This window comes from Lipotes vexillifer, unplaced genomic scaffold, assembly GCF_000442215.2.
Source record: "Lipotes vexillifer unplaced genomic scaffold, Lipotes_vexillifer_v1.1 scaffold612, whole genome shotgun sequence".
In the NCBI taxonomy this organism is placed as follows: domain Eukaryota; kingdom Metazoa; phylum Chordata; class Mammalia; order Artiodactyla; family Lipotidae; genus Lipotes; species Lipotes vexillifer.
In genome coordinates this window covers 45,129-61,032 of record NW_006784340.1, presented here as the reverse complement: position 1 = coordinate 61,032, position 15,904 = coordinate 45,129, and positions in this window count along the sequence as shown.

Genomic DNA, 15,904 nt, shown 5'->3' with positions numbered 1-15,904 from the left:
GTGATCTCCACAACATCTCTTCACTGTAATTAGCCAAGGAATCTGTAGATGAACAGAAGAAGCAATTCCTGTTTTAGTCAGTCATGGAAACAATTTAAACTTTACCCTGGCCACTTAGATTTTCAAGCAGAGGGCACATGGCAGTCCATTTGAAATGAGACCAGCATCTTCTTTTCCCTTTGTAAGTTCCTATAAAATAAAACCACCAGATTCCCAGAAGATAAAACATCCATTCCCTCCCTCCTGTTCACATAAGTGCATCCTCACGCCATCACAGGCTTCTGCAGATTTTAATAAGGTCCCCTGTGTGGGTCTCTTCAAATATGGGCAAAAGACTCAGAGTGAAAAAATGTCACATCGAATCAAGGGTGCTATAAATGCAGCCCTTGTGGCGGGCAGACGGCTCACAAGCAGCTTGAACCAAATCACAATCTTTGCCTGTTGGTAACCAAAATGGAAGAATCTCCTTTGGGGTCTTCAGTTTGGCAATTTCAATTAAATACTTAGAATTTTTTTGTAAAGGAAAACTGTGTTTGAATTGGACAAACATCATAGCCTGCTAATGGTGAGAGACCCTCAGAACTTTTATTTCCTGAGGGGAAAAGTGCTTTAGAGACCAGTTCTAGTTAAACATAAACAGCTAGACACACAGACATAACCACCTCTGACTCCAAAACCTTTTCTGAATCTACATTTTTGCTTATGTTACTGTAACCTAGATCTCCAACCTGGATTTCTCTAGACCTATGGCGTAAATCAACATCCCATGCTTTTGTGGGTGTCTGAGCCCTTCCTGGACCTTCTGGAGGGTTTGTTGTAGGGTAGCAGTTCTTAACCAGGAAGATTTTGCCTGAAGAGGATATTTGGAAATATCTAGACACATTTTTGGTGTCACAGCTGGGGAGAGAAGGGTGCTACTGGCGTTTAGTGAGTAGATGCCAGAGATGCTGCTAAACATCCCACAAAGCGCAGGACAGCCCCCCAACCAAGGTGATCAAGGCCCAGATTCCCAGAGAACGAGGCCGAGAAGCCCTGTGGTAGAGACACGTTTTTGCTGAGTCACTCACACTGCAGGCGGCCCATCAACACAGGGCCCAGTCTGCGGTCCTGGGGGCGCCTGGGCTTCTGCTGGTTTCACTGTTTGCAGCTCTGGGGTTGTGGCCTTTCTCTGTGGGACACTGCTGCCACCAGGCCGGCATTAGCAGAGTATGGAGAGGAAACCATTACACTGTCTTCACTGGACTGCCCGTTCCTCCCCTCCCAAACAAAGCCCTCTCCAGCCTCTGACTGGAAGTTTTGGAGTTAAGGAGGCAGAGAAAACCAGAGTTCAGTAGAGGGAACAATATACTGGCATCCCAATGTCCTTCAATTGTTCTTCGAAGACATTTACCTGCAAGGACCTGCCCATGGTTCGTCTTTCCTCCTAAGGTCCTGACACCTGCCGTGTTCCTTCCCCGCACACTGTCCTCAACCTGCAGCTGCCAGTCCTCCCCGCCCCCGAATGTTCTTCTTTTATCATGCTTTGCTCTCTATCACTCTGATCCCCACCCAAACTAAGGTTTTGGTCTATTTCTGCATTTCGGAAACCTGAGAAAGGCCTGTGCTAAACTAAAGAGGCTCCAACCTCAGCATGACAAAAAAATCTCACAGAAACTTGTAAACGGTAGTAGTTTCTCTAACGTATTCCAAATCAAAATTTGGGGCAGGAGTCCCTCTTAAACACGTCTTTGGAGTCAGAAAGGGGGTCAAAAGAAAATACATTTTTTTCCCTGATTGCTTAAGGAGTGGACATGTGAGTTTCTTTTGTTTTCTACTTTCAGATCTGTTAGAAGGAAGGAATGTATAAAATAACAATTGGGAGTATCAGAAAGTTCTAGATTTGAACTGTTACTCCAGCCTGGAAGCCATGTGATCTTGGGCAAGTTGTTTACCTTCCTGGAGGTTTGGATTCCAACATGGAGATGACAACATTCTCTATCCTACATGGAGGCTATAGGATTTAAATAAAGGGATTCGTGTAAACACAGTGCATGGCACATAGCAAATCTTCAATGAATATTAACTATTGTTACTACAGACCTCAAATTTCTGACATCCTTAACAGTAACATGAGAAATTCTGGATGAAATCCTTTGAGAAATGTGACTAACCAACTATTAAAAAGCAAAGAGAAGATAGACTCAGCCTGCCCATGGCTCTGAGGATAAAACCAATTTCCTAAGTATACAATTTTTACTCTAAGTGTGACCCTCAGAACGAGGCATCAGCCTCCCCTGGGAGTTCGTTAGAAATACCGTAACTCAGGATGCACCATAGACCTACTGAATCAGGGTCTGCTCTTTATCAAGACCCCCAGGAGATGCACGTGTGTATTAAGGTGTGAGAAACACTAGGAAACTTGGTCCAAAAGATGATGCGCACGTGGCTGAAGGAGAATTAGCTTCAGCTGGTTCTGTTTCCATGGTCTATGGGTGAGCTGATGACTTATTAATACCTGGGCGTTATCAATATTCTATCACTGTGTAATAAATTGCCATAACCTGAGCAGCTTAAAATAATCCTCACTTATTATCTCACAGTTCTGTGGGTCGAAAGTCTCTTCTCAGAGCAAGACAGAGCTGAAATCAGGGTGCTGCCCAGACCGGGCTGTCTTCTGGAGGCTCTGGGGAGGAATCCGCTTACAAGACACTCATGTGTTAGGAGAGTTCATTCCTGGTAGCTTTGGACTGAAGTCCCTGTTGCTTCCCAGCCGTTGGATGGGAACTGCTCTCAGCTCCTCAGGCCACTTTTGAGCCCCCGCCATGTGACTCCCACAGCTCGGCAAGAGAGCACTTCCCTTCTATCAGATCTCTTTCAAATACAAGCCCCTTTTTCCCTCTGCTGCTAGCCAGAAAAAAAACTCTCCGCTTTTAAAGGGCTTGCATGATTAAGTTAGGATAATCTCACTATCTGCAGGTCAGATCTGCTATATAACATAACCTAGTCCCAGGAGTAAAACCCTTCATCTTCATACCAGGGGGAGGGGAGTCCAGGGGACGTCTTAGAACCCAGCTACCACCCCAGGGGTTACAGACAGTGTCCCCCCACAATTCCTATGTTGAAGCCCCAATGTGAGTGTATTCAGAGATGGGCCCTTTAAGGAGGCGATCAAAGTTGAATGAGGACTGGAGTTCTTATGAGAAGAGGAAGAGACACCAGGAGTTCATGTTCACAGAGGAAAAGCTGTGTGAGGACACGTCTGCAAGCCAGAGAAAGTGGCCTCAGGAGAAACCAATCCCTCCAGCACCTTGATCCCGGACATCCAGCCTCCAGAAATAAATCTCTGTTGTTGAAGCCACCCAGTCTTTGGAATTTTGTTATGGCGGCCCTAGCCAAATAATACACTGGATAATAATAGCAATGAAAATCTAGTTTTTAAAAATGTGAAATTGGGATGGCAAGATCCTTTGATGAAGTTTGAAATACACTCATATATAAACCAATTGAAACAACTGTGTGCCAGCCAGGGGAACCAGAATGCGAGGAAAGATGATGTAAAAACTTATGGATGATGGCATATGCACTAGAAAATCACATATGAGCATCGCTTAGTATAAATCAGTGCCCTGAGACTTGCACCAAGTGCTGTGGAAACCCAGAGAAGTTAGATCACTTGCAATAGTACTTAGATAGGTTCATCGCATCTGCTGAGCTAGGAAGATGGAACAGGGTTTAGAAGCATGAGCTATACTTTGTTTAGGTTTGGTTCCTGTTGAATATTTGTGATTGCTTGATTATTGACCGAGTGAGAAAAACACCACTCCAAAAGGAATCTTCTGTGAAAAAAGAGAGAAAGTATCTGAAGGGAAACTGCTAAGAGGCGAAGCAAGAGAAAAACAGCATTTTCTTCATTTTACATGTCTGACCAATCTGAATTTTACAATGATTATAAGTTTAATAGTATCATTTCACAAAAACAGTGAATGTGTTTTTTAAAAGACATGGGGCTTCCCTGGTGGCGCAGTGGTTGAGAGTCCGCCTGCCGATGCAGGGGACATGGGGTCATGCCCCGGTCCAGGAAGATCCCACATGCCGCGGAGCGGCTGGGCCCGTGAGCCATGGCCGCTGAGCCTGCGCGTCCTGAGCCTGTGCTCCGCAACGGGAGAGGCCACAACAGTGAGAGGCCCGTGTACCGCAAAAAAAAAAATAAATAAAAATATAAAAAAATAAAAGACATGCATTGATGGGTTAGTTCTAATTTATTCCTGCTCCTCTCACATTGAACTGGTGATGTCTGATGTCCCACGGAGGTAGCTAAAAGCTGTCAGTGCAAACTATCACATTTAGAATGGATAAACAGCAAGGTCTTACTGTATAGCACAGGGAACTATATTCAGTATCCTGTGATAAACCATAATGGAAAAGAATATTAAAAAAGAATGTATATATGTGTGTAACTGAGTCATTTTTCTGTACAGCAGAAATTAGCACAACATTGCAAATCAACTAGACTTCAATTTTTTAAAAAAAAGGCTGTCAGGCAGCCTTCATGTGGGTCCAGTTGGACCTATAGTCCAAGAGATAGACTGGTTTTCAGATCTGTTGTTTTTATTGTCCATTTGGCCTCCATGGAATTTGCTCACACATTTTAGACATAAGATTGAGTTTTTAGGTTTATTATTTTTCCAGTTCAAATATTAACACCTTTATATTTGATAAGTGAAATGATCGTGGAGATATGCAAATCCATGATCATTTCATTTTGGGGAAGCTAAAATATAATCAGTTAAAAATGGAAGGTCCCCAGTTTTCTTCCATGTATTTAGAGATGTCAACAGAAGTAAGCAGGGATCCCAAAGGAGACTGAATAAGACAAATTTCCAGCTTGGAGCCTGAGACACATTGAAGAACTCTTGCGAAGGCTGATATAATCATATATGTAAATAGGCCAGAGTTGCTTGTTTTTTTCAAAATGTCTTGAAAAAGAAAGGGATTTATTTTGAAATTAGCTGTAAGAAAGGTAGGCAAGGAACAGCAAAGGTTACTCTGCATGAGATGCATGAGGTGTGACTAATCTCCAAGCTAACTTCTCTCACAAAGCAGTGGCCTTACTCTGGCCGTTGGGGGTTGCCACTTGTTTGATGTGTCTTTGACTCACATGTTGTGGGTGAACCCACACTTCAAAGGCAAGGATCATCAGGAATGTGCTTCTGGGTGCAAAATTTCCTGCCAGTGCAGGGCCTGTGGGGAGGAAGTCGGCCTGCCCTCCCTGGGGAGGTCCTGGAATGGCTCGCTTGAAAGGGACACTTGCCTTTTCCAGGGGATTTAAGACAGAAGCAGCTGATTTCCCGTGTGGCTCTCAGAGTCTCCTTGCCTCTCCCCTCTCTCAGCAGCAGCCAGAATCCTGATCACCACCATGGCTCATAGGAATTTGTAAGTCTCATAAGCAAAGCCTCATACTGCATAGCTTTTGAGAGCACAGCTTTCCCCTAATTTTAATTTTCCTCAAAGGACAGCATTTAGAGATCTCCAGGTCTCTAGATCTGTGACCTCCTTCTCTCTGAGGAAGTCACCCCGGCTGTCTTAGCCGTTATCACAGCCCCCTTTTTTCTAGCTGATACAGCCACGGCTGTAACTTTTAGCTGATACTATTAGCCAGAATTACGGATGAATGAGTGAGTGAGTGAATGAATGAATGCATGTGCACACATGTGCTGGCTGGCAGAAGCCCAGGATACAGGCGCAGAGCACCGTCCTCCTACCTCTATTCAACAGCTTTACTGGACACTATCTTGGTAAGTTCCCTGCCGCCATCTTTGTCTCCTTTTAGCCATCAGGCCTCACAAAAATGAAAGAGAGCTTCTAGTCCTCAAAGGTTAGGACCCCACACACACACACAAAGCTTGGTGTACTATGTGTCGTGGAGCATTTTTCCTATTTTCTGTTCTTTTGATTTCTTTTAAAATCTGTCTATTTTAGGGACCTGTGTGTTTATGCCACAGGAAGTCTGTGTGGTAAGTTCTATGCATGTTAGCTAGAACCCTCTATTCCATTAATGGAAAGGGTGGGAAGATGTTTTTGTCTCTGCTTTTCCCTAAACTATACAAGACACATGTGTTTTCAACTAACATGAGTATTTCTCTCCCTTTCTCAGCAGCCTGGAAAAATCTGTGACCCACCTCCCATAAAAGCAAGATGTATGGCAGCTAAGAATCTCTCATTTTCTGTCCTTGCAGGCAATTTTTGTACCAGAAGGGGAGGTTTAAAAGGACTAGGTTCTAGTTTCGCCTGATGGGAGCCAAGTTTGGGAACTGGAGAGCAGGTCCTTCCCAAGGAGGCAGCCCTGCAGCCCTGTGCACACAACCACAGGTCTTGTACAAAGCAATCATACTGACCTTGCCACCAGAGTTTAGTTAAGGTTGAAAGTCAAAACTAAACTTAAAGGAAACCAGAGCTCATCACAACTGAGAAAAAAAGAAAACAGAAAACAGAGGGAGCTCGTGTGGACAGAAACTGTCAAGTTTCCCATTGCTTGTATTTGTCAGAGTCACATCAGAAGTCCCCACCCACCTACCCTCCCTCCCTCCTTCCCCGAGTGATGCTGAAGTGACACTTGCAGAAGTGGTGGGGACACACAGACACAGGACAGAGAGCACTCAGGGGCTTTGCCAGGATGGGTTGACCACAGTCATTTCCCAGCTCTGCTTCATACAACTGGTTCCCTTAATCTACTCTTCTTAGAAATAAGTTTCAGCATCTGGCAGGTGATATTTAACTTTGCCTCCTTTGAAAGGGCACTTAGAGGCCATTACCACCCAGTCCCTAAGCTGCTTTCAGGACTTGAACTCATGTGAGAACAAAGGGCAAGGACACACAGCACTTTGCCTCCCCGACACCCACACGTGGAAACCCAGCTCAATCTGGGCTGGTCTTTTGAGAGTGCTTTACTTGAAATCTCACTGCCAGAGGTATCCACTCCCCAGAACTCCAAAGAATGAAAGCACAGTGCAAGTCTATCACAGGCAGAGGACCTAACATTTATAGAGCGCTGGCAACGTGCCAAGCCCTGTGCTAAGTACTGAGCATGAATGAGACCACTTCACCCTTATCACAACCCTACAATGTACAAGAAACTGAGGCACAAAAAGGTGAAGTGACCAAGATTATACAGCTGCTAAACGGAGAAACCAGGCAGTCTGACTCCCGAGCTTTTGTTCTTAAATATGTTCCACAGGCTCCTTATAGTTACTTGTATAAGTGTGTGTGTGTGTGTGTGTGTGTGTGTGTGTGTGTGTGTGTGTGTCCAGCATGTAGATAAGTGGGTTTGGCCAGGAGGTGCTGGAGGTGACACCAGGGCAAGAAGAAGGAGAAGGGGAGGAAAGGCATCTTTAGAGCCTTGGAACAAGTCTTGATGGACCCACCTTCCATGCAAAGTCTAAGGGGGCCTTTAAGTCAGAGTCTCCACAGCAGGCTGCTGGCAGGATGTATAACAGTTTCTCATGCTTTCCCAGTGACAATTTGAGGAGACCAATTCAATAAACATCATTCATCAGTTACTGGGGTTTCTAAGGAATTTCCTTGGGAAAGGTGTGAATTGCAGTAAAAAGTAAGTCCTAACCTTTTCAGCTCCCAAAGCTCGCTTTCTCCAGCTCTCCTTTGAGAGGGGGTGGGAGAGGAAGGTGAGGGTGTTGAGAAAGAGGGGAGGACAGAAGGATGAAAAAAATCCAAAACCCAGAAAGAACCTCTCGGTCTCATACCGTCTTATAAAAAGGAACTTACCCATTCTACCTTGATTTTTCTCCCCACAGGGATCTCTCCCATCACCAGGGCTTCACAGACAACAAAGAAAGGCATCTGTCTGGTCATTCAAACATGAGCCCTGCTTCAGAAAACGGCTCATTCTGACACCTTATTAGGGAATTTGAGGTGTGCCACCCAGCAGCAGCATGAGGCTTTGTGAGACCATCACTTTGTAGGTCCAGTGACCATCTCTCTTCTCTGTTCCTCCTGCACAGAATGCCCACTAACCCCAAGGAAAGTCTTCTGTGGGTGGAAATAAAAAGAGGAAAACAGAGTTTGTTATATTTTATTTTTATTAACATTAGCCCCAGTAAACGTTCTTGCTAGACGACCTCAGACATCATCAAGTGCCATTCTTCCTTTTTGGACAAGGACAGCGAAACCCAGGTAAGAACCCTGAACATGCCCAAAACCACATGTTACCTTGAGGTTTGAGCCCAGCCTGAATCTGACTTCATTTCTCACCTTGGCTGCATAGTTTACAGACCCCCATTGATGAAGAGGGCAATAGGCCATCCAACACGGTAAAGGTGGTTCAGAAAGACAAATATCATATTATATCACTTATATGAAGAATCTTAAAAAAAAAAAAACTGATACAAATGAACTTATTTACAAAACAGAAGCAGACTCACAGACATAGAAAACAAACTTATGGTTACCAAAGAGGAAAGGTGGGGGGGAGGGATAAATTGAGAGTTTGGGGTTGATATATACACACTACTATATATAAAATAGACAGCCAACAAGGACCTACTGTATAGCACAGGGAACTCTGCTCAATATTCTGTAACAACCTAAATGGGAAAAGAATGTGAAAAAGAATAGATACATGTATATGTATAACTGAATTACTTTGCTGTACACTTGAAACTAACACAACATTGTAAAACAACCATACTCCAGTATAAAATAAAAATTAAAAATAAAAAAAGGAAGCCTTCCCTGAATGAATGTGTTAACTTTGGATGAGCATTCTTCACTGCAATGTCTTTCTAAAGAGACCTAAAACAAAAGTCATTTAAAAAATGTGTGACTCTCTTGATCAAAATTCAATGTTGGTAAAATCCTATTTTGTTTTCGTAGTACAGTACTAGAGATAGTTTCAAAGTTCTGTGAAAGCAGTTGCTTAACTGCATTGACTAGTAGGGTCTCTTACTGAGGACAGTTGAGATCAAAGAAGCAAAAGTAGAAGCCAAGTGCTGATATCACCACAGCGGTGACCACAGGCTCCACAAGGGCAGAAAGCTTACCTATTTTATTTACCACAGCAAAACCAGTATTAACAGAATATATGATCATGGGTAGGCACTCAACATATTTTGGTTAAATAAATTAACAAAAGGATGATGGAAGAGGGGTTCCTCATCCATTTCTGTCTGCTCCAGCTGCCATGCTTCCCCAGTCTCCCAAGGGCAACGTGCTCTTGACGGCTCGTGGTGTCTCACACACCTGGATCAGACCATAAATAACATCTTCTTAAAGAATGGGACCATTCTTTAATAGAATACCCTTTTTTAAGAGAGTACCATTTAAAACAGTACCGTTTAAGAGAGAGTACCATTCTTTAAGAGAGTACCATTGGTGCTTAAAAAGTGTGAAGGAACTCAATGCCCACTGACGGGAGAAGCAGAGCCAGCTCCCAGAACGGCCTTCCCCTACCCCATCTTGTCAATGCAGGAGCCTCACGGTACCCCTGGATGATACCTCCTACTTCTCAAGGTTGCCGTCTCAAAGCCTCAGGTTCCTGGTCTCTGAAATGTCAGTAATTCTGGTTAAACGTGTTAAATGAGGAAAGGTGTCACTTCTGGATCAGAAATTTGGTATTTGGAAAACAGAAACAGAAATGATTTATGGATAGAAAAATCAAGGCATGAACTGGCAATCCCAGGTCGTGCCATGAGTGAGGGGGGCTGTCTAGTGCAGTCCAAGCCTTCTCAGTGGAAATTCAGTAAAGGCTGAGTCAGTGATGCTCTCTGAGATAATTAACCAGAGGACAGCTGATAGTTTATGCCAGTTGATCTTTCCCCCATCCATCTTCCTATATTCAGCACTTGGCCATGGTTTTGGGCTCAGGTTAAAACGGCAAAAATGGTCTCTAAATAAATCAGGGGCCTGTTTTGAGAATGAAAAGTGAGCATAGGGACAGGTGAGAAAAGTGGACTGCAATTCTGAATTTGGATATAAAATAGAAAGGCATCTCCTCCAGGTGAAGTGCAAGTATTAAAGCACATTACCTCCTAAATCTGAGGTACCACACTCTGCCCACATCCCAAGAGAAGCCTTAATCCTGTCATTCTCTGTCCAATGAAGAAACTCTTCCCAGTGAAAGCAGAGCCCCACTGCAGACCTAAAACCTCATATGTGTTGAGAAAAGCCCGTATTAGCTATTTATACTACTGACTCCAGCCTTCAACTTATCAAATTAAATGGACAAGCAAGAATCACTAAACTTTTGAGAGAAAGAAATCATAAATAAAAATTTAAAAATCTTTAACCAAAATAATTCTAGGGAGAAAGGAAGAAATGAAAATATGTCAAACACCTGTTTTAAGGATATGGGTTATAAATATTGATTTATTCTAAATAATAGAAAAGTATGTGTCAATACATTAAAAATATATGGCTACACATGAGATAACCAGAAATAAGATGTACAGCTTCCAAAATACTAGAAGCAAAGCACAACACAAAATCAGAAAAGGAACAAAGAAAATCCAGCCGATCTAGTGCCAGGAGTGAGAGGGTCGCAGCAAAGAGAGATGAAAATCAGATCAAACACCCGTGTCATCAGAAAAAAAGCAAAGGATTTTAACTTCCCCATCGAAAGAGAAAAACTTTCAGATTAGGTTTTAAAAGAAAAAAGCTGCATGTATGTTTATAAGAGAAATACTTTAAAATTGATTTGAAGATTGAAAATATGGAGATTTATAAACATATATCAAGCAGAGGATGGAGAGGCAATTCATAAGGAAGAACTACAAACAGCCTATATGAGAAGATACTCAACCTCTAATAAGAATAAGAAGATGAATTGAAATGCCCATGCAATACCATTTTCCACTGGTAATAAGATGGGCAAAATTGTTAGCAACTGATAATAGCTGGGCCTGGTGAGGATGTGGGCAAACAGGCACTGCAGACAGAACTGTAAGTTGGTCCGAATTTTCCAAGTAATGGGGGGCTACAGGGGGAGGGAACAAGAATAGTGTGGCCCCACTGACTCATCTCCAGGATAGAGACTGGACCATAGGTACCCAGGCGACAAGTTTAGTCAACAAGTCATGTCATCACAAAGGGTGCTGATCCAGACCCATCTCTGGTCCTTCCTCATTTCACTCTCATGTGCATGTTTCTTTGCTAGAGTGTGCCTCAGTTTCTCCATCTACCTTACTGCTCTCATAAGATGAAATGAAATGAAAAAGTATATGTAAAATGTTTTGCAGACTATAAAAAGCTACACAACGTGTGACATTATCATTTTTTTCTTTTTTAAAATTTTTATTGGGGTATAGTTGATTTACAATGTTGTGTTAGTTTCAGGTGTACAGCAAAGTGGATCAGTTATACATATACATGTACCTACTCTTTTTTAGATTCTTTTGCCATATAGGCCACTACCGAGTATTGAGTAGAGTTCCCTGTGCCATACTGTAGCTTCTTATTAGTTATCTATTTTATATATAATAGTGTGTATATGTCAATCCCAATCTCTCAATTTATCCCTCCCCGCTCCCATCCCCTGGTAACCATGTTTGTTTTCTACATCTATGACTCTACTTCTGTTTTTTTTTTTCTGTTTGTTTGTTTTATTTCGTTTTGTTTAGGATTCGTTTCCCATGTAGGCCATTACAGAGTATTGAGTAGAGTTCCCTGTGCTATATATCAGGTTACTGTTAGTTATCTATTTTATATAAAGTAGTGTACATATGTCAATCCCAATCTCACAATTTATCCCTCCTCTGCCATCCCCTGGTAACCATGTTTGTTTTCTCTATCTGTGACTGTATCATTTTTATAATAAGAATAACATAGAAGCACAGAAAAAAATGGGTATAAGATTAGGCAAAGTCTGGCTTCCTCCACCTGAATGTTTTTATTCTGCCTCAAAACTTGCAAGTGGGGCTTCCCTGGTGGCGCAGTGGTTGAGAGTCCGCCTGCCGATGCAGGGGACACGGGTTCGTGCCCCGGTCCGGGAAGATCCCACATGCCGCGGAGTGGCTGGACCTGTGAGCCATGGCCACTGAGCCTGCGCGTCTGGAGCCTGTGCTCCGCGACAGGAAAGGTCACAACAGTGAGAGGCCCGTGTACCACAAAAAACAAAAAAAAACTTACAAGAAACTTTAGAAGAAGTACATTCCTTATCCTTGGGTAGATCCAGATACGTGGTCAGCTGCTCTTCTTTATAGAAATGTAACAAGACGGTCCCCAGCTCTCCCACAGCTGTGCCTGTCCAAAGCTTTCATAGTCACTGGAACCCACTGAGAAGAAACCAAGGAAAGGCTTTTAACAGCTGGGTCTCAAACCCTGGCCACGGGTCTCAGGGTAGCTTTTCAAGCCCGAGGTGGGAAGCAGGGACTCGGGATTTTTGTTATACCCTCCATTGTCTGCCTTTTACTATCACAGCTACTGTTGCGTTTAGGGTGACATCTGAGCAGGCTTCTGACACTGGGAAGAGAGGGAAGACTTCCACCATCCAGGAGTGACAGAGTTTCTCCGAGGGAATGACATTTCCTCTTTCTGTAAGACCCTTGGCGTCATCTCCAAAAAGTCAGCACTTTCATATAAAATTTCCATTAACCCAAGACATTTTAGATGGGAGTCATCACTCCAGAAATCAAACAGTTTTTTGTTTTTTTTTAAATGCTGTTATTGGACAGACGTCAATATACTTCAGGAGTAGTTAAGATATTAGGTTGGATCTGGGTCTATGTCTTACTAGGTCTGCAAACTTGTATAAGTTATTTCAATTCTTTGTGTCTCAGGCTTTTTTTTTTTCTTAGCAACTTTCAAATACAAAATACAGTATTATTAATTATAATCCCCATGCTGTGTATTACATCCCCAGGGCTTATTTATTTTATAACTGAAAGTTTGTACTTTTTGACCCCCTTGACCCGTTTCACCCACCCCTTGCCTCTGGCAACCACCAGTCTGTTCTCTGTGTCTATGCACTTATTTGGTTTTTTGTTTGTTTTGTTTCTTATATTCCACACATAAGTGAGATCATACGCTATTTGTCTTTCCCTGTCTGACTTATTTCACTAAGCATAATGCCCTCAAGGTCTATCTATGTTGTTGCAAGTGGTAGGATCTCATTCTTCTTTATGACTGAGTGTATATATATATATATATATATATATACACACACACACACACACACACACACACACACACATATATGTTGATGACTGAGTATATATATATATTATATATATATGTATGTATATATATCACATCTTCTTTATGAGTTCATTCTTCAATGGAAACAGGTTATTTCCATATCTAGGCTATTGTGAATAATGCTACAATGAACATGGGGGGGTGCATATATAGTTTTGAATTAGTATTTTCATTTTCTTTGAATAAATACACAGAAGTGAAATTGCTAGATCATATGGTAGTTCTATTTTAAATTTTTTTAGGAACTTCCATACTGTTTTCTAGTAACTGCTTTCCATTCCTACCAACAGTGCAAAAGAGTTTCAATTTCTCTGCAACCTCGGCAACATTTGTAATTTCCTGTCTTTTTGATATTAGCCATTCTAACAGGGGTGAGGTGATATCTCATTGTGGTTTTGACTTGCACTTCCCTGATGATTACCAATATTGAGCATCTTTTCATGCACCTGTTTGCCATCTTTGTTTTTTGTTTTTTTAACATCTTTATTGGAGTATAATTGCTTTACAATGGTGTGTCAGTTTCTGCTTTATAACAAAGTGAATCAGTTATACATATACATATGTTCCCATATCTCTTCCCTCTTACATCTCCCTCCCTCTCACCCTCCCTATCACACCCCTCTAGGTAGTCACAAAGCACCGAGCTGATCTCCCTGTGCTATGCAGCTGCTTTCCACTAGCTATCTATTTTACATTTGGTAGTGTATATATGTCCATGACACTCTCTCACTTTGTCACAGCTTACACTTCCCCCTCCCCATATCTTCAACTCCATTCTCTAGTAGGTCTGTGTCTTTATTCCTGTCTTACCCCTAGGTTCTTCATGACCTTATTTTTTTCTTTTTTTTCTTAGATTCCATATATATGTGTTAGCATACAGTATTTGTTTTTCTCTTTCTGACTTACTTCACTCTGTATGACAGACTCTACGTCCATCCACCTCACTACAAATAACTCAATTTCGTTTCTTTGTATGGCTGAGTAATATTCCATTGTATATATGTGCCACATCTTCTTTATCCATTCATCTGTTGATGGACACTTAGGTTGCTTCCATGTCCTGGCTGTTGTAAATAGACCTGCAATGAACATATTGGTACATGACTCTTTTTGAATTATGTTTTGCTCAGGGTATATGCCCAGTAGTGGGATTGCTTTGTTGTATGGTAGTTCTAGTTGTAGTTTTTTAAGGAACCTTCAGACTATTCTCCATAGTGGCTTTATCAATTTACATTCCCACCAACAGTGCAAGAGTGTTCCCTTTTCTCCACACCCTCTCCAGCATTTATTCTTTCTAGATTTATGATGATGGCCATTCTGACTGGTGTGAGATGATATCTCATTGTAGTTTTGATTTGCATTTCTCTAATGATTAATGATGTTGAGCATTCTTTCATGTGTTTGTTGGCAATCTGTATATCTTCTTTGCAGAACTGTCTATTTAAGTCTTCTGCCCATTTTTGGATTGGGTTTTTTGCTTTTTTGTTATTGAGCTGCATGAGCTGCTTGTAAATTTTGGAGATTAATCCTTTGTCAGTTGCTTCATTTGCAAATATTTTCTCCCATTCTGAGGGTTGTCTTTGGCTCTTGTTTATAGTTTCCTTTGCTGTGCAAAAGCTTTGCAGTTTCATTAGGTCCCATTTGTTTATTTTTGTTTTTATTTCCATTTCTGTAGGAGGTAGGTCAAAAAGGATCTTGCTGTGCTTTATGTCATAGAGTGTTCTGCCTATGTTTTCCTCTAAGAGTTTGATAGTTTCTGGCCTTACATTTAGGTCTTTAGTCCATTTTGAGCTCATTTTCGTGTATGATGTTAGGGAGGGTTCTTTTTTTTTCTTTTTTTTTACATTTTTATGTAGTATAATTGCTTTACAATGGGGTGTTAGTTTCTGCTTTATAACAAAGTGAATCCGTTATACATATATATATGTTCCCATATCTCTTCCCTCTTGCGTCTCCCTCCCTCCCACCCTCCTCATTCCACCCCTCCAGGCAGTCACAAAGCACGGAGCTGATCTCCCTGTGCTATGCGGCTACTTCCCACTAGCTATCTACCTTACGTTTGGTAGTGTATATATGTCTATGCCTCTCTCTCGCTTTGTCACAGCTTACCCTTCCCCCTCCCAATATCCTCAGGTCCATTCTCTAGTAGGTCTGTGTCTTTATTCCTGTCTTACCCCTAGGTTCTTCATGATATATTTTTTTCCCTTAAATTCCATATATATGTGTTAGGATACGGTATTTATCTTTCTCTTTCTGACTTACTTCACTCTGTATGCCAGCCTCTAGGTCTATCCACCTCATTACAAATAGCTCAATTTTGTTTCTTTTTTGGCTCAGTAGTATTCCATTGTATAAATGTGCCGCATCTGCTTTATCCATTCAACCGATGATGGACACTTAGGTTGTTTCCATCTCCGGGCTATTGTAAATAGAGCTGCAATGAACATTTTGGTACATGACTTGTTTTGAATTATGGTTTTCTCAGGGTAAATGCCCAGTAGTGGGATTGCAGGGTCATATGGTAGTTCTATTTGTAGTTTTTTAGGGAACCTCCATACTGTTCTCCATAGTGGCTGTACCAATTCACATTCCCACCAGCAGTGCAAGAGTGTTCCCTTTTCTCCACACCCTCTCCAGCATTTATTGTTTCTAGATTTTTTGATGATGGCCATTCTGACTGGTGTGAGATGATATCTCATTGTAGTTTTAATTTGCATTTCTC